Source organism: Triticum urartu, chromosome 3, assembly GCF_003073215.2.
Source record: "Triticum urartu cultivar G1812 chromosome 3, Tu2.1, whole genome shotgun sequence".
NCBI lineage: Eukaryota > Viridiplantae > Streptophyta > Magnoliopsida > Poales > Poaceae > Triticum > Triticum urartu.
Window position 1 is genome coordinate 453,214,686 of NC_053024.1, and position 19,575 is coordinate 453,234,260.

Genomic DNA, 19,575 nt, shown 5'->3' on the forward strand with positions numbered 1-19,575 from the left:
ATTCTTCGGCGGCCAGGACCTTGGTCCATCTGTCGTTGAGCGTACCCTGTTCGGCTTGAAGTTGTTGGTGTTTCTTTTTTAGGCTCCTTGAAGTGGTGATAAGTTGTCGCTTGAGGCATTCTTGTTTGAGGGGTTCCTCTGGCATGATGAAATCTTCGTTACCGAGGCTAACGTCCTCCTGGGAGGCCGGTAGATGATTGCTATCTTCTGAATCCTCATGATCAGCAAGTTTGTCGGGGTTAACTTGTCCCTCCTCCCACTCATCCTGCTCGGACGCAGGCTCGACGGGGTGGTCGGGGTGTTCGGCATCATCCGGGGTGTTGTTATCTCCGGTGCCAGTATTGCTATCCTTTTCACGACAAGATCATGAGCGGCGCCGCTGACGTCGGTGTTTAGGTGGCCCTCGACGGGCTTGTCCTTAATGGATCTTGAGTGCCATCATCGTCCTTCTTTTCGGGCGTATCCACCATGTACACATCATAAGTAGAAGTGGCCGTCCAATGCCCGGTGATGGGCGGGTTTTGGCCTTGTTCGGCTCCAGCATTGTCGTCCATACCGTTGATGTCTTCGGAGGCGTAGTATAGCATGTCGGTTAGGTCCTCGACAGTGGCTATTAAGTGGGTGGTGGGTGGGACGTAAAATTCCCCGCTCTCAGCCCCTAGTTTAGGCTAGGCGTAGTTCGAAAGAGACGCCTCCGTAATGGTGAGAGATCACATTAGGTCCAGAGCCTTGTTTAGGAGCGAAAGCTGGATAGGTGGTTGAGGATCTGCGGAGCTGGGTCCGGTAATCCCCTCTTGGCTGAGCTCGGTTGACGTAGACCTCAAGAGTTTGGAGTTGACATCCATAGATGAGTCTGGCTTTCCGATGACAAGGCGAGTCATGTTGGACTCAGGGCCCGCTGACAGCATGGTCACCTCTAGGTCTCCGGCATGTAACTCCATAAAAGGGGAGAGTCCGGCGGGGTCTATGCTCCCCTCTTCAGACAGGGTGGCCCGCTTTGGGTTTAAGGCCAGGGCGGGTATGAGGGTCGATCCCTGAGCGGACTCTGATGGTGGATCCGACGGGCTTCCTTCATGTAGATGAGGAGCGGCGACCGAGGATGAGAATCCTTCGAAGATCAAGTCTCCTCAGATATCAACGATGTAATTCAGGTTTCCAAACCTGAACTGGTGACCAGCGCGTAGCTGTCAATCTTCTCAAGGTGACCAGTTGAATTGGCACGCGGAGAGAAGCCGCCAAATATGAAAAGTTGACCAGGGAGAAAGGTCTCCCCGGAAACAACATTGTTACTGGTGACAGGATGAGCCCTCGATCCTTCTGTCGACGACGTAGTGGATCTCTCAATGAAAGCACCAATGTCGGTGTCAAAACTGGCCAATCTCGGGTAGGGGGTCCCGAACTATGCATCTGAAGATCGAGGGTAACAAAGGACAAGGGAGACACAATGGTTACCCAGGTTCGGGCCCTCTTAATGGAGGTAAAACCCTACGTCCTGCTTGATTGTATTTGATGAGTATATGGGTTACAAGAGTTGATCTGCCTTGAGATCGTAATGGCTAAACCCTAGTTGTCTAGCCTCTACGGACTAAACCTCCAGTTTATATACACACCGGAGGGGCCTAGGGTTGTACAGACTCGGTTTGTGGGGGAAGTAAATAACATATCCGGACACTAATCTTGCCATACACGCATAGGGGAGTCCTATGCACACATGGGCGAAAGTCTTCTGCTTGTATCTTCACGGCCCATCAGTCCGGCCCATATCCAATAGTCCAGGCACCCGAGGACCCCCTAATCCAGGACTCCCTCAATGATCTCTTTGTAGCAAGAGCAGGATGGAGACCTTTCGAAGCTTTTTCCCCAATGGAGTCACCAAAAAGTGTGTCAGCACACAAACACGTCATCATGTACCCTCGACGCCGGGGGTCATGCACCACAGTGATACGTCTCCGTCGTATCTACTTTTCCAAACACTTTTGCCCTTGTTTTGGACTCTAACTTGCATGATTTGAATGGAACTAACCCGGACTGACGCTTTTTTCAGCAGAATTACCATGGTGTTATTTATGTGCAGAAACAAATGTTCTCGAAATGACCTGAAACTTCACGGAGCAACTTTTTGGAAAATATAAAAAATACCTGCAAAAGATGAAGGCCAGGGGGCCCACCACCTGTCCACGAGTGTGGGGGGCGCTCCTGCCCCCCTAGGGCGCGCCCCTACCTCGTGGGCCCCCTGGAGCTCCTCCGACTCCAACTCCAACTCTATATATTGTGTTTCGGGGAGAAAAAAATCAGAGAGAAGAATTCATCGCGTTTTACGATACGGAGCCGCCGCCAAGCCCTAAAACCTCTCGGGAGGGCTGATCTGGAGTCCGTTCGGGGCTCCAGAGAGGGGAATTCGTCGCCATCATCATCATCAACCATCCTCCATCACCAATTTCATGATGCTCACCGCCGTGCGTGAGTAATTCCATCGTAGGCTTGCTGGACGGTGATGGGTTGGATGGGATCTATCATGTAATCGAGTTAGTTTTGTTAGGGTTTGATCCCTAGTGTCCACTATGTTCTGAGATTGATGTTGCTATGACTTTGCTATGCTTAATGCTTGTCACTAGGGCTCGAGTGCCATGATTTCAGATCTGAACCTATTATGTTTTCATCAATATATGAGAGTTCTTGATCCTTTCTTGCAAGTCTATAGTCACCTATTATGTGTTATGATTCGTTAACCCCGAAGTGACAATAATCGGGATACTTACCAGTGATGACCGTAGTTTGAGGAGTTCATGTATTCACTATGTGTTAATGCTTTGTTCCGGTACTCTATTAAAAGGAGGCCTTAATATCCCTTAGTTTCCATAAGGACCATGCTGCCACGGGAGGGTAGGACAAAAGATGCCATGCAAGTTCTTTTCCATGAGCACGTATGACTATATTCGGAATACATGCCTACATTACATCAATGAACTGGAGCTAGTTCTGTGTCACCCTAGGTTATGACTGTTACATGATGAACCGCATCCAGCATAATTCTCCATCACTGATCCATTGCCTACGAGCTTTCCACATATTGTTCTTCGCTTATTTACTTTCCTATTGCTATTGCTATCATCACTACAAAATACCAAAAACATTACTTTTACTACTGTTACCTTTTGCTACCGTTACCGCTACTATCATATTACTTTGCTACTAAACACTTTGCTGCAGATATTAAGTTTTCAGGTGTGGTTGAATTGACAACTCAGCTGCTAATACTTGAGAGTATTCTTTGGCTCCCCTTGTGTCGAATCAATAAATTTGGGTTGAATACTTTACCCTCGAAAACTGGTGTGATCCCCTATACTTGTGGGTTATCAAGACTATTTTCTGGCGCCGTTGCCGGGGAGCATAGCTCTATTCTTTGAGTCACTTGGGATTTATATCTGCTTATCATTATGAAGAACTTGAAAGATCCAAGAACCAAGATTTATCCCTCAACTACGAGGGGAGGTAAGGAACTGCCATCTAGCTCTGCACTTGATTCACCCTCTGTTTTGAGTAAGCTTGCGACACCTAAACCTGCTTATGCTATTCGTTCTGATATGTCGCATGTTATTGATGATGCCACTTCTGTTATACATGATACTTATGATGAAACTACTTCTATGCTTGATACTACTGTGCCACTTGGTGAATTTCTTGATGAACAACTTGCTAGGGCTAGAGAGATTGAAAATATTGAATCTGATAATACTGATGAAATTGATGATGAAGACTTGCCCGTTATTCCTGAGGGTTATGTTTTTGATAAAGAAGCTTCTTTAGCTATTTTAGCTTGCAAGGATAGACACGAACTTAAGAGGTTATTAGCTAAATGGAATAAGCAATCTCTATATGCTAGGATGAAACCTGACCCTGCTTTTGCTACTTCACCTATCTGTGTTACCGATAAGGATTATGAATTCTCTGTTGATCCTGATATAATTACTTTGGTTGATTCTGATCCTTTTCATGGCTATGAATCTGAATCTGTTGTGGCACATCTTACTAAATTAAATGATATAGCCACCCTGTTCACTATTGATGAGAGAACTTGTTACTTTTATATCCTTAAAATATTTCCGTTCTCATTAAAGGGTAATGCTAAGATATGGTTTAATTCTCTTGATCCTGATTGTGTGTGTAGTCCCCAGGATATGATTTATTACTTCTCTGCTAAATATTTCCCTGCTCATAAGAAACAAGCTACTTTAAGGGATATATATAATTTTGTGCAAATTGAAGAAGAGAGTCTCCCACAAGCTTGGGGAGGCTTCTCCAATTACTTAATGCTTTGCCTGATCATCCTCTTAAGAAAAATGAAATACTTGATATCTTTTATAATGGACTAACCGATGCTTCTAGAGATTACCTGGATAGTTGTGCTGGTTCTATTTTCAGGGAAAGAACACCGAATGAAGCTGAAATTCTATTGAATAATATGTTGACAAATGAAAATAATTGGACACCTCCAGAGCCAATTCCTGAGCCTATTCCTAAACCAACTCCGAAGAAGAGGGGTATTCTATTTCTCAGTCCTGAAGATATGCAAGAGGCAAAGAAATCTATGAAAGAAAAAGGTATTAAAGCTGAAGATGTTAAGAATTTACCTCCTATTGAAGAAACATATGATCTTAATCCATTACCTATTGAAGAAACTCATAGTCTTGATAACCCGACACAGGTAGTAAAGGTAAATTCTCTCTATAGATATGATAAAGCTGAAATCCCGTTTACTAAATTTGCTAGCCCATGCTTAGATGAGTTTGATAAATTTATGGCTAAGCAAGAAGATTTTAATGCTTATTTTGGTAGACAATTGAAATAAAATTCAAATATGCTTGAACACTTGGGTGATTATATGGCTAATGTCAAAGGTGAACTTAAACTTATTAGTAAACATGCTTCTATGGTTACCACTCAAGTAGAACAAGTACTTCAAGCTCAAAATGATTTGCTAAATGAATTGAATAGTAAGAATAATGATAATGTTGTTAGAGTGGCTACTAGAACTGGTAAAATGACTCAGGAACCTTTGTATCCTGAAGGCCACCCTAAGAGAATTGAGCAAGATTCTCAGAGAAATAATGTAGATGCACCTAGTCCTTCTAAAAGGAAGAAAAAGAAAAATGATAGGACTTTGCATGCTTCTAGTAAACCTATCACTAAAACACCTGAGAATCCAAATGATATTTCTATCTCTGATGCTAAAACACAATCTGGTAATGAACCTGAAACTAGTGATAATGTTAATGATAATATTCATGATGATGCTCAACCTAGTAATGATAATGATATAGAAATTGAACCTGCTGTTGATCTTGATAACCCACAATCAAAGAATCAACGTTATGATAAGAAAGACTTTGTTGCTAGGAAACATGGTAAAGAAAGAGAACCATGGGTTCAGAAAACCATGCCTTTTCCTCCCAAACCATCCAAGAAAAAGGATGATGAGGATTTTGAGCGCTTTGCTGAAATGATTAGACCTATCTTTTTGCGTATGCGATTAACTGATATGCTCAAAATGAATCCTTATGCTAAGTATATGAAAGATATTGTTACAAATAAGAGAAAGGTACCGGAAGCTGAAATTTCCACCATGCTTACTAATTATACTTTTAAGGGTGGAATACCAAAGAAACTTGGAGATCCAGGAGTACCCACTATACCATGCTCCATTAAAAGAAACTATGTTAAAACTGCTTTACGTGATCTTGGAGCCGCTGTTAGTGTTATGCCTCTCTCTTTATATCGTAGACTTGATTTGAATAAGTTGACACCTACTGAAATATCTTTGCAAATGGCTGATAAATCAACTGTTATACCTGTCGGTATTTGTGAGGATGTGCCTATTGTAGTTGCAAACGTTACCATTTTAACGAACTTTGTTATTCTTGATATTCCCGAGGACGATAGTATGTCTATTATTCTTGGAAGACCCTTTTTGAATACTGCAGGGGCTTTTATTGATTTCACTAAAGGCAATGTCAATTTTCATGTTAATGGTAATGATCATACGGTACACTTTCCAAGGAAACAACCTCAAGTCCACAGTATCAATTCTATTGGAAAAATTCCATCGATTATATTTGGAGGTTTTGAATTTCCTCTTCCTACTGTCAAGAAGAAATATGATATTCTTATTATTGGGGATGTGCATATCCCCGTTGAGGTAACATAGTGTTATTCGAAATTTCTCCGGTTCCATGTTATTCGGAATGAGTTCGTTAACAAGACTTGATCAACCTTGTTAGTGGATTCCTTTTGATGATCATGAGATGGATGAAACTAGAAGGCACAACCTTCTGTACCCCACTTTTACTTTCTATTATTTATATTAAATAAAATAAAAATAGATATTTTTCTGTCTGTTATCTGATTATCCGTGCAATATAAAAATACCCCAAAAATTAAAGTTCTCCAAATGCCCTGAAATCTAAATATGTTTTTTCTAGAATATTTGAGAATATTTGGCACTGAGAACATAGCAGGTGGGTCAACCACCTGCCCACGAGGGTGGAGGGCACGCCCTGCCCCCTGGGCGCACCCCCTGCCTTGTGGGCCCACGGTGGCCCTCCTCCACTTATCCTTTCACCCACACACTCCTTCTTCCTCCCCCAAACACGAATATCCAGCTCAAACCCGAGTCCAAGCTCATTTTGCTGCCATTTTCGATCTCCTTGCTCAAAGCACCTCTCACAAAACTGCTTGGGGAGATTGTTCCTTGATATGTGACTCCTCCATTGGTCCAATTAGTTTTTGTTCTAGTGCTTTATTCATTGCAAATTTTTTCTGCTTAGGTGACCCTGTTCTTGAGCTTGCATGTCAAATTTATATGGTCAAAAGTAGTTTTGATGCATGATATAGGCCCTAGGCACTTGTAGGAGTAGTTGCTACCAATATTATTGAGTTTGGTTTACTTTTAGTTTGAAGATACTAAAAATTTCAGAATTTTTCAGAAAATGATGAAGAGACTTTTGAGGGGCTCATCGAGTCGAAGCTCGAAGGAAAAGGCACCGAAGCCCAAGTATAATCTGCCTCGCACCGCGGAGGTTCGGGTGTGTGAATGGCCTTCCAATGATTTCTTGAGAGCAGCCGGGATTTATGAAGATTTTCATGAATTGACTAAGAATGCAGGCCTCGCCGCTTTCCTCCACGACCAATGCGATCAGTATCTCTTACTCACAAATATCTTTGTGCAAAACTTTCATTTCCATTCTAGGAGCTCACCACCTACGGTGGAGTTTTATTTATATGATGAGCATAAGGAGATGTCACTTTATGATTTTTTCGGGTTTATTTGGTCCCTTTCGAGGGCAAGATAGAGGAACCACATCGCGAGGATGTGGATGGGTTTATTGATACTATCACTGTAGGGGAAACAAGGAAGGTTTCCGATGCACGAATCACTAGCATACATTTCCCTATTTTACGCTATTTTGCATTATTTGCTAGTCGTTGTTTAATTGGTCGCGGAAACTGTGGAAACCTTAGTATCCCTGATATTATTATTTTGCTCCACGGTTTATACAGTGATAACTCTGTTAGTATGGGCGGCATTATTGCTAAACGGTTAAGTCTGAACCGCACCAAAGGCCCCATCTTTGGAGGCATCTATGCTTCACGCCTAGCTGCACATTTTAACATACCTATTAGGCATTATGAGAAGGAAGAAAAGGTGCTGCCTCGTGTTTATTTAGATTATAAAAGTATGGTGGCACATGATTTTATTGTTAAGAATAGGGAAGGAGAGCTTAAATACAAATTGTTCTTTGATAAACATCATCCTGAGACTATTACTCTGCCTGCTCCTTCTTTGTTTGATTTATCTGCAGGCTAGTACCTTGTTCCGTTGAAGGCTATTCACGCCTACCGGAACCCTGCACCAGCCATGGAGCCAGAGCCAGAACCACAAGTTGATCCTTCACGACAGTCTAATTACCAGTGGGATCCGGAGATGATCGCCAGCCAGTGGCAATCGGAGTCTTCTTCTTCTTCTTCTCAGTATGACCCCAACTATTATTATGGATATCCGCCAGGCCAGCCGTGGCCATAGACCAACTTAGGCCAAAAGCCTAAGCTTGGGGGAGTACGTATTTCCCACCGACATTACATTTATGTTCACACACTCATTGCTAGATGTCGGTGCTCATACTTTTTCATTTGTATCATCCATGCTAGTTTATTTCCTTTTTATGCTTTCTTCTTGTGTGTTTAATAAACCTTAAGAAAAACCAAAAAAATTTCCTGTTCTTCTTTTGCTTGTTGGGAGCTTTCGCGTGTAAATAGTTTTATTTCTTTTCTTTCCTTTGGGGGTCGATAGGAGAAGACCATAATTAAATTGTTGAAGTGGCTCTTATATACATTATTGTTGATCTGACAAAAGAGCCCATATTGCCTTGTCTTTTCCTGTTTATTGAATGCTTGCAGATTCCAGCTTAGTCCAATGCACGTGCACTATTATTATTATTCACATCATTCGGTCGTGCAAGTGAAAGGCAATTATGACGATATATGATGGACTGACTGAGATGAGAAAAGCTGGTATGAACTCGACCTCTTTTGTTTTTGTAAATATGATTAGTTCATCGTTCCTGATTCGGCCTATTATGAATAAACATGTTTGCAATGACAACTAGAGATCATAGTTTCTTGTGCCATGCTTGATTAGCTATGAGTTATAATGGTTTACCTTGCGTGCCAACATGCTATTAAAATGGTTGTGATGTGGTATGATAGGGTGGTATCCTCCTCTGAATGATTTAAGTGACTTGACTTGGCGCATGTTCACGCATGTAGTTGAAACAAAATCAACATAGCCTTCACGATATTTATGTTCATGGTGGATTATATCCTACTCATGCTTGCATTCGGTGTTGATTAATTTTAATGCATGTTCATGACTATTGTCGCTCTCTAGCTGGTCGCTTCCCAGTCTTTTGCTAGCCTTCACCTGTACTAAGCGGGAATACTGCTTGTGCATCCAATCCCTTAAACCCCAAAGTTATTCCATATGAGTCCACTATACCTACCCATATACGGTATCTACATGCCGTTCCAAGTAAATTTGTATGTGCCAAAATCTAAACCTTCAAATAAATATCCTATTTTGTATGCTCGAATAGCTCATGTATCAACTAGGGTTGTCTGTATCTTCCATGTTAGGCGGGTTATTCTCAAGAGGAGTGGACTCCGCTCCTCACTCACGAGAAAGTGGCTGGTCACCGGGATGCCCAGTCCCATGCTTTATGCAAACTAAATCAAAATAATTGCAAACAAAACTTCCCCTGGGACTCTTGTTAGTTGGAGGCACTCATTGTTTCGAGCAAGCCATGGATTGATGCTTGTTGGTGGAAGGGGGAATAAACTTTACCATTCTGTTTGGGAACTGCCTATAATGTGTGTAGCATGGAAGATATCGCCATCTCTTGGTTGTTATGTTGACAATGAAAGTATACCGCTCAAGATATTATTCATCTCTATTTCAAAACCGAGCTCTAGCACCTCTACAAATCCCTGCTTCCCTCTGCGAAGGGCTTATCTATTTACTTTTATGCTGAGTCATCATCTTCTTATTAAAAAGCACCAGTTGGAGAGCACCGCTGTCATTTGCATTCATTACTGTTAGTTTACATTGAGTATGACTTGACTGGATCTCTTTTACCATGAATTACAATGTCTAGTCAGTCCTTGGTCTTTAAAGGTGCTCTGCATTTATGTTTTGCAGTCTTAGAAAGGGTTAGCGAGATACCATCTTGTTATATCATATTATGATTGTTTTGAGAAAGTGTTGTCATCCGAGATTTTATTATTATTGCTCGCTGGTTGATTATGCTATTGATATGAGTAAACTTGAGACCTGAGCGTTATTGCGAATGTGGTTAGTTATAATCTTTGCTGAAAACTTGAATGCTAGATTTACATATTTACAACAATAAGAGCAAACAGAGTTTATAAAAGTTTTTCTTTATCACTTTCAGTTTGTCAATTGAATTGCTTGAGGATAAGCAAAGGTTTAAGCTTGGGGGAGTTGATACGTCTCTGTCGTATCTAATTTTCCAAACACTTTTACCCTTGTTTTGGACTCTAACTTGCATGATTTGAATGGAACTAATCCGGACTGACGCTGTTTTCAGCAGAATTACCATGGTGTTATTTATGTGCAGAAACAAACGTTCTCGGAATGACCTGAAACTTCACAGAGCAACTTTTTGGAAAATATAAAAAATACCTGCAAAATATGAAGGCCAGGAGGCCCACCACCTGTCCACGAGGGTGGGGGCGCGCCCCCCTACCTCGTGGGCCCCCTGGAGCTCCTCCGACTCCAACTCCAACTCTATATATTGTGTTTCGGGGAGAAAAAAACAGAGAGAAGAATTCATCGCGTTTTACGATACGGAGCCCCCGCCAAGCCCTAAAGCCTCTCGGGAGGGCTGATCTAGAGTCCGTTCGGGGCTCCGGAGAGGGGAATCCGTCGCCATCGTCATCATCAACCATCCTCCATCACCAATTTCATGATGCTCACCGCCGTGCGTGAGTAATTCCATCGTAGGCTTGCTGGACATTGATGGGTTGGATGGGATCTATCATGTAATTGAGTTAGTTTTGTTAGGGTTTGATCCCTAGTGTCCACTATGTTCTGAGATTGATGTTGCTATGACTTTGCTATGCTTAATGCTTGTCACTAGGGCCCGAGTGCCATGATTTCAGGTCTGAACCTATTATGTTTTCATCAATATATGAGAGTTCTTGATCTATCTTGCAAGTCTATAGTCACCTATTTTGTGTTATGATCCGTTAACCCCGAAGTGACAATAATCGGGATACTCACCGGTGATGACCGTAGTTTGAGGAGTTCATGTATTCACTATGTGTTAATGCTTTGTTCCGGTACTCTATTAAAAGGAGACCTTAATATCCCTTAGTTTCCGTAAGGACCCCGCTGCCACGGGAGGGTAGGACAAAAGATGTCATGCAAGTTCTTTTCCATAAGCACGTATGACTATATTCGGAATACATGCCTACATTACATCAATGAACTGGAGCTAGTTGACTATTACATGATGAACCGCATCCGGCATAATTCTCCATAATTGATCCATTGCCTACGAGCTTTCCACATATTGTTCTTCGCTTATTTACTTTCCTGTTGCTATTGCTATCATCACTACAAAATACCAAAAACATTACTTTTACTACTATTACCTTTTGCTACCGTTACCGCTACTATCATATTACTTTGCTACTAAACACTTTGCTGCAGATATTAAGTTTCCAGGTGTGGTTGAATTGACAACTCAGCTGCTAATACTTCAGAGTATTCTTTGGCTCCCCTTGTGTCGAATCAATTAATTTGGGTTGAATACTTTACCCTCGAAAACTGTTGTGATCCCGTATACTTGTGGGTTATCACACAGCTCACGTCTAAGCAGACTCGACCTGAAGTGCGGTACGCAAGCATTTCCCGCGGGCGCTTTGTAGACCCGAAACCCCACACGCCCGGGTGGGACCCCATCAGGGCACGCGGTGGCTATGGGCTACCCTAGGACGACCTGATCGCCCCTAGGGCCTTGTTGATCGCTTCCCTTCAACACGAAGAATGAACAAAGAACGATGAAGAACAAGAAGAAGGGAGAAGAAAAAATAAAGGTAAAAGTGGTAGATTGATTTGTTCAATTGTATGTTGTTCAATTGGCCATCACCTCTCATCTATTTATAAGGCAGCTAGACTCTCTGTACAAGAAAAGACTCCAAATCCCATCCAAATCCTTCCAAAATTTACCAAACTCGGATTTAAGTAAGTCTGAGACAACAGTTCGATTTTTGGGACTCATAGGACATAAACTACCTCAGATGGAGACGAGCCCAAAAGAAAATTTAACCGTTTCGACAAGATAAGAAACTTTCATGTTGAATATTTTTCGATTCGAGGCCATCTTCATGTCCTAATCGCCCCGCAATCATTATATTCGTGGAGATGCGTGATTTCGGTTTGGACCGGACTATACGCTCGACCGGACTAGTCTGTCCGGTCACAACAGGAGGTTTTGACGTTTTTCTCGGTCCGGACCGGACAGTCTGGTTCAAATTCTAGACAGTCTAGTCATCCAATTTTTTATGCACTGTTTCGACTATAACTTTTGCATCCGACCTTCGTTTTGGACCATCTTTATATCTATTTTGATCTTCTCGGAAGGGGGCATCCAATGGTGACTTCCGCCCACTTCACCAATCAACTCCATCGATGTTGAGTCTGCCTTTCAGCTCGACAAAACTAGCTCCTCCCACACTGCCTCGACAAAAACAACTCCTCTCACACCACTCTTTGTTCCTCGTCAGCCGCTCCACCTAGCCGCGCTAAGCTCCATGCCCCACAACTTCTGGCAGCAAGAAGAAAGACTCTTACTAGAATCACTAGCTTCAACCTCAACCCCTCCAACCCATGACTTCGAGCCAAGAGAAGGGTGATACCGGTTGCGTAGATGGCTAAAAGGTTACCCTGTCAGCTCATCGGTATAGTTGACGAGGGCCAATGGATCACAGAGGAGGCAACTGGTAAGTTCGTGGACATGTTCCAGAAAAGGCTGCTAGGCATGGTGATCACGACACTCCATTTGCTCTTGAAGTTGGACTGCGACCTGGCGATTACAGTCGAAAATGCTTTGATCAAGCATGGTGGTGAAGTTGGGCCTTAGATTCAGGCTTCTGGCAGCGATGTCGTTTTGGCATCGGAGTGAGCAAGCTCTTGTGGGTTCCATTGACGTAGCTATGTTCTTCAGGGAATGTATCTGGTGCACCAGGGCAATTGGTGCTACCGGTGCACCGATCCCCTGTTACACATTCAAAAATGTTCAAAAAAATCCGTAAAAATTTTAGTGCATTGGCACAACATCAATGTATGTTGTCATAAAAATTCAAACCAAAATTTGAAACATTGCTCGAGATACAAAAATCATAAATTTGACACTGAATAGTACATAACACAGGTTGGGCTTCAGTTTTGGCCCATTAGCACATTGATGTCAAATTTGTCATTTTGTTATCTTGAGCAATGTTTTGAATTTTGATTCAATTTTTTGTGACAACTTACACTGATGTTGTGTCAATACACTAATTTTTTTCGGTTTTTTAACATTTTTTTAGTATGCAACGGAGTCCGGTGCACTGGTAGCACCATTTGCCCCGGTGCACCAGATACATTCCCATGTTCTTCATGTTAGCTTCCATCTTGATATGTAATAAATGACTCGTTTCGCCATTGGTGCAAAGACTAACTGCAGCCTGGAAGATGAGTGAACTATTTGAGATATTTTTTCGAACTGTCTACAAATGATTATATTCGTACTGCGTTTGTATTTGCCCTGACGATATTTTACGAATGATCCGCAAAGGGAAGAAAAATAAATTAAAGCATAATTCTTATTTAAATGATACATTTGAGCTTTTGAAGTTGTTTCAAACATGATCTGGAAAACTAGATGTACTATATTGACTCAATTGACGTGGTATTTGTACATGTGCGGTCAAATGCGCGAACAAATACAAAGTATACGTGCATTATGTTCGTGCCAGTATGATGTCACCTATAAGTGGTTTCTGGGCCGGCCCAGTAACCATGAGGCTGCGTTATGTTGATGTCACCTATGTATTTTCTCACATATTTGTTTTCATTTTTTTCTTTACTTTTTTTACCATTGCTTATATTTCAAAAAATCTAATATATACATGCATTTGAAAAAGTGAAATGTGTATAAAAACATAAATCATGCATACCAAAAAAAGTTGTGACATTAAAAAAATTTCACACGTTCAAAAATGTACGTGATATTTAAAATAATGTTTATACAATGTCAAAATGTTTGTGTAATTCAGAAAAAATGTATGTTACATTAAACAATATGTTCACAACTTTCAAAAATGTGTTTGTGACATTTGCAAAAAAGTGTATACAATGTGAAAAATGTTTACATAATGTAAGAAATTTTTAGTACCATTAAAAAAATATGTGACCTTTTAAATAAAAATTTCCAGTGATTAAAAATTATTTGTGGGTTTAAATGTTTATACAATGTAAAATAATGTTCCCGTAGGTTAAAACATATTTATTACCATTGAAGAAATGTATGGGACTTTTTAAAGAAATATTCACATGTTTCCACAAAATGTCCATGAACTTTTAAAAATTTCTAAACAATGTAGAAATGTTGTTTAGTTTTATGGATTTTTTTATTACCATTAAAAAATTACAACGTGCATTTAAAAAATGTTACCATGTATTCAAAAGAGTGTTCAAAACATGTATTAAAAATGCACATCATGTATTTGATAATGTACAAAGTGTATCAAAAAACTATTCACGTGTGCGCTAAAACTGTACTTCATGTACTAAAAAAAGTAATCATGTGTTAAAAAGAAAGCGAATAAAACCGACAAAGAACAAAAAGAAAAATGTAAAACAAAGAAATTAATAAAAAAAGTATAACGAAGAAAGAGAAAACCGAACAAAACCAGTGAAAACCCAAGAAAAACAAGTATAACAAACGAAAAAAAATTAGAAACCAAGGAAACCCATTAAGAACAAAGAAAAACCTAAGGAAAAAAAGGAGCGGTCGAGCGAACCTACAGTGACGCATGATGACAGCAAGCGATTGCGCTGGTAGGCCGGCCCGGTGACTCATGACATGTAAAATATTCAAGAAATTTAATCATCTTCCTACCATTAAAAATAATATTCATGATATTTAAAACATATTCACCGATTTAAATTTATTCATGACATGTAAAAAACATATTCACATCATTAAAAATGTATTAGTGTAATTTTTAAAAAGCATATGTTAGCATTAAAAAAGCTTGATAATTCAATAATATTCACTTGTCATGAAAATGCAAAAATTATTCACACAATTCTAACTAAATGTTCATGAAGTATAAAAAAGCGTCCGTCATTGCATAGTTGAAAAATATCAACATGTATTTATGAAAAGAAAAGCAACAAATGAAAAAGAAATAACAAACGAGAAAAGGAAAAACGAAAGATAGTAGATACAGAAAGGTGAAGAAAAACCATAAAAGACAATAAAAACAAAAGACGAACAGGAAAAACAAGAAATAGAAAAACCAAAAAGTAGACCAAAACACATTAAAAGCTTAAAATTAATTAAACAGCCGAAAGGTTTGTAAAACCACTGTTGCACTTCCTAAAACCACATGTTGGGATGGCCACACGATCCGTCTATCTAGCAATAAGTGAGACATAACAATTAGGGGAAATGCCGCGTCGAGCGAGGAAGAAGCGGGGGCTATATTTCACTTTATTGTCAGATGTAGCCCTACATTGCCTCTAGCACCCCACTAAATAGGCCGACACAACACCGTAGCCCCTCGAGCGATTTTGGGAAGGTTCCAGGAACCGGTTCGGACCGGTTTTAACAACACCCTGTTTGGTCTTCCTTCTTTATTATTTATTTATATGTGTTATTATCGGTTTTCTTGGTTATTTCAGGTCTTTTTTTTTCTTTCGGCATTTCCTTTTGTTTCCTTTTATTTACAAATACGGGTTAAATTATTCAATGCGTGTCCAACTTTTTTTGTATAAACGCGTAACAAATTTGATACACGTTGAACATTTCTCAGATATGACGAACATCTTTTTACATTATAAAATATGTCCCGCACATATTCACATTTTTTTGAGTGCTCTGCATCATTTTCAAATTTATGCAGACAAAATTTTTCATTGTAAAATCATATTAAATAAATGCCCTGAAAATATTTTGAAATGTCTGACCCTTTTTGAAATGCCACGGACATTTTCTTGAAAGGTAAAAATTATTTTCTAAAATTATGCTAACATTTTTTACATTGTACATACTTCTTATGAAAATACTAGAAACAATTTTGTGAAACACGTGACCATATTTTTAATGTCAAAAACACTTTCTGGATGATACGAGCCTCTTTTGAAAATGGCACGAATATTTTTTATAGTGCATACATTTTTCAAATGCAGGATGAATGCTTTTAAACTTTTTGAACCGAACGCACCCATGTCAGCCGGTGCTAACTCGTGGGGGCAGCGGCGTCCATCTTCTTCCTCCTCAAACGACAGTGCGCAACGGGTTGGCGGTGGCCAGGAGATCTCCGGCGGCCGTTTGACGGATGAGATTTGGCTGTGATGAGATCTGATCTGGGCCCGAGGGGTTTAGATTAAGATCCACTCAGGTTGCTGTTGGGGTCTACGGTAGGGTGCGTCGACTGCAAATTAAAATTTTTCTATGCGTAGAACAACCAAGAACATGCTACAGGATATGGATCACAGATCGTTACCAGTAGATGCGTAGTGCCGTGCAGTGAAAGAAGAGTTGGGGCAGCGCGTCCACGTGGACCGTCTCCTCCTCGTCCGATCTCCCTCGAATAGCCGGTCGTCGGTTCCCACGTACAGGTTCGCCGGAGCGGCGCAAGTGCACCGCCTCTAATGGTATCCGTGCGTGCAGGAGGAACGTCGTGCGGCGGACTGCTAGGTCCGATCACACAACCGGTGGCGAGTGGAGGTGTCTATTCGCAACACATGCAAACCCTAGTGACAACGCCGAAGCGATCAACATGATTGTGCCGCACCCCCACTTTATATAGGCGTCCGTCGCGGGCTCAACACTTGGGCCTCGCACGGACCCTAAAGCCCATAGGTCTACTCGGCCACAATCCGAATACAGCTCGGATCACATCCGACCACTGTCCTCGGATCCGACCTCATAGGTTCCTTCCCTTAAGCGCGCGACCCCTTAGGTTCAAGCCGGCTTGGCCGCAGTTCGGATCACCTCCGAACTGCACGGTTGGCAACCGCCCCTAGCAAGGCATGTCGAACACCAAGCAGACTATGAAGCTGGTTAGGCGAACCTGTACATCATACTTTCATTCATTTTGTCACACAATATATGTTGTCGGGCTCAAGGCGAGTTTGTCATCCTTGTTCTAGCCCGACTTCTTTCTCGTTCCAGTGATGCCGACCACAAACCAGATTCTCTCATAATTCTTGTCGCATGGCCATGCTTATCCTGTTCGGATCACACGAGGGGTCCAGAGTATGTCTCTCCTGATCGGAGGGGCAAATCCCATCTTGCTCGGCCATATCTCGCAGCATGGGTCTGGACAAGCCCGAAACCTACCTTTGTAACTACCCAGTCACGGAATAGCGTTTGGTTGGCCCAAAGCAAGTCTGTCACCATCCCGAGTACATGCGCCAGCGCAGGTCTTAGGACATAGAACGGATGTTGTACTAGAGACTCACAGATGACATATCGCTGCGTCTCATAGTTGGGTCTGTCCGACTCGGACCTTATCTCAACTCGGATCCGACTACGTCGAATCCGACCAGATCCTTCCAAGTCCATATTATCCGGTTAGCATCCAATGCTCCATGGCTAGTGAGACCAAGCCATCGACCGTGTCATATGCTAGTCTAGTCGGCTGCGCGTCCACACAATCCTTTCGACTAGGGACCTTTTAGGACAGTCATCATACAATGCATAGTACCACAAACAAGTCACGTACTTACTGATACACATCATTGATAATGTCCAAGGACTATCTTTATTCATAAACACATAGGAAATATCATCATACATGATTGCCTCTAGGGCATATCTCCAACAGCTGCGCCTCGTCTCGACAACGGCAAGAGGAGATCCCCCCTGGGTAATCTTCGCGGCACGAGGACGTCCGGGTATCTTGGCCCGGGCATGGTGGCGGTTGTTGCCTTCTCCACCGAAGGCGGCTGGCCAGACTGATAGTGACGGATCTTGGATCCCACTATTAGCACTGGCGGCGAGTTGGGGAGACATGGTCACCGGTGAAAACCGAGCCGACTCTGGTCATGGGGGGCGACGGCGGTGTCAACGTCATTACCTTGATGAAGGCATCGTCAAGTAACTATCGTCAACCTGCTTGTGCCGCTCCGGGAGAAATCCTAAGATCTCCGGATCGGATGATGGCGGTGTTGCGGTGTCGTGTTCCCTATTGGGGGCATCGTTTGTGGAGCATCGCCGGATGGAAGAGGCGTGAGGTGGTGTGACGTGCCTTCTCTCACGTCGACGACGGCGGGTCTCGGCGGCATGAAGCAGCGGGGTCTTATCGGTGGGCATGTGATGATGGACGAGCACAGGATGGTGGCGTTGTCTGGCGCCGTGGTGGCGCCGACGGCAGCTAGAGCGGGCAAGGTAGATCCAACAGTACATCACTAAAGATGGATTGGTGGCAGATGGCTGCGGTGGCTTCGTACCCGGCAGGCGAACTGGTTGAGGAGTGCGTCCGACTGGTGGGTGCCTCATACCCGGCAGGCGTCCTGCTTGGGATCTCAGGTCTTAAATGTTAGGTTTGGCTACGAGGTCTGTTTGATATTAGGCCCAGACTATCAACATCCCTACATCAACTAGATAGGAGTAGCGACAGATGTTGCATAAATGGTAGCTTTAATCTTACTACTATATGACTTTATAAAGTTTTATGTGAATAATTAATAAAATGACTGCATGTGGCCAAAGGTCCTCCTTCATTTCTAAAAAAACACAATGTCAACAGTCTCGTTATAAGAGGGACAAAGCCAACAATCCCTTAACCAGCACCGTAAGTGCCGGTTAAGGACATTTTTGAAGAGCTCTTATTGGACGCTCGCGGGAGTCAACAGTCGAGCGTTTGATGAAAGCTCGCGCAAACGGCCCGGCTCATAACCAAACGAAAGAAACAATAAGACGTATAATAAAAACGAAAGCAACTAATTGAGAAGTCTCGGGTGGCCTGACAGCGTGTCACGCTTTCATCCGCCGCCATGTGTCGCACTCTGGTGCTTTCTTCAGATTTTTTTGTATTTTTCCGCAAGTGTTTTTGGCATTTTAGATGATTTTTTTTCCAAATTTTTGGCTTTTTGTTTTTTCACCAATCTTTCTTAGCTTTTCAACAAAAATAAAAATAAAAAAATTACGCGAAAAACATGTTTTTCTCTTTCGCAAGAGGCATGAATTTGCTTTAGCAAAGAAGCACGGCCGTGCCTCTCGAAAGCGAAAACACACACGTCTTTTTGCTTCGGCGAGAGACACGACGGGGTCTCTCGGAAATGAAAAAAACGTGTTTTCTTTCCTTCCGTGAGAGGCATGATTTTGCTTTCGCGAGAGGCACGGTTTTGCTTCTCGAAAGTGAAAAAAACGTGTTTTATCTTTTTTTCCTTTTGTGAGAGGCATGGTTTTACTTCCGCGAGAGGCATGATTTTGCTTCTGCAAGATGCACGGCCGTGCCTCTCAAAAACGGAAAAAAATGTCTCTTCCCTTCCATAAGAGGCACGGTTTACTTCCACGAAAGGCATGGATTTGCTTCCGTGAGAGGTAAGGTCGTGCCTCTCGGAAAGGAAAAGACATGCTCGCGGTTCGGTATTTTCGTCCTTTTTTTGCCCCGTTTTCTCGTGAGAAAAAAAGTTTCTCAAAACCTATCAACATATTATCTAGTTTTGAAGGTTTCGACACGAGTAATCCAACGGTGAAAATGGTTTAACATTTAGAC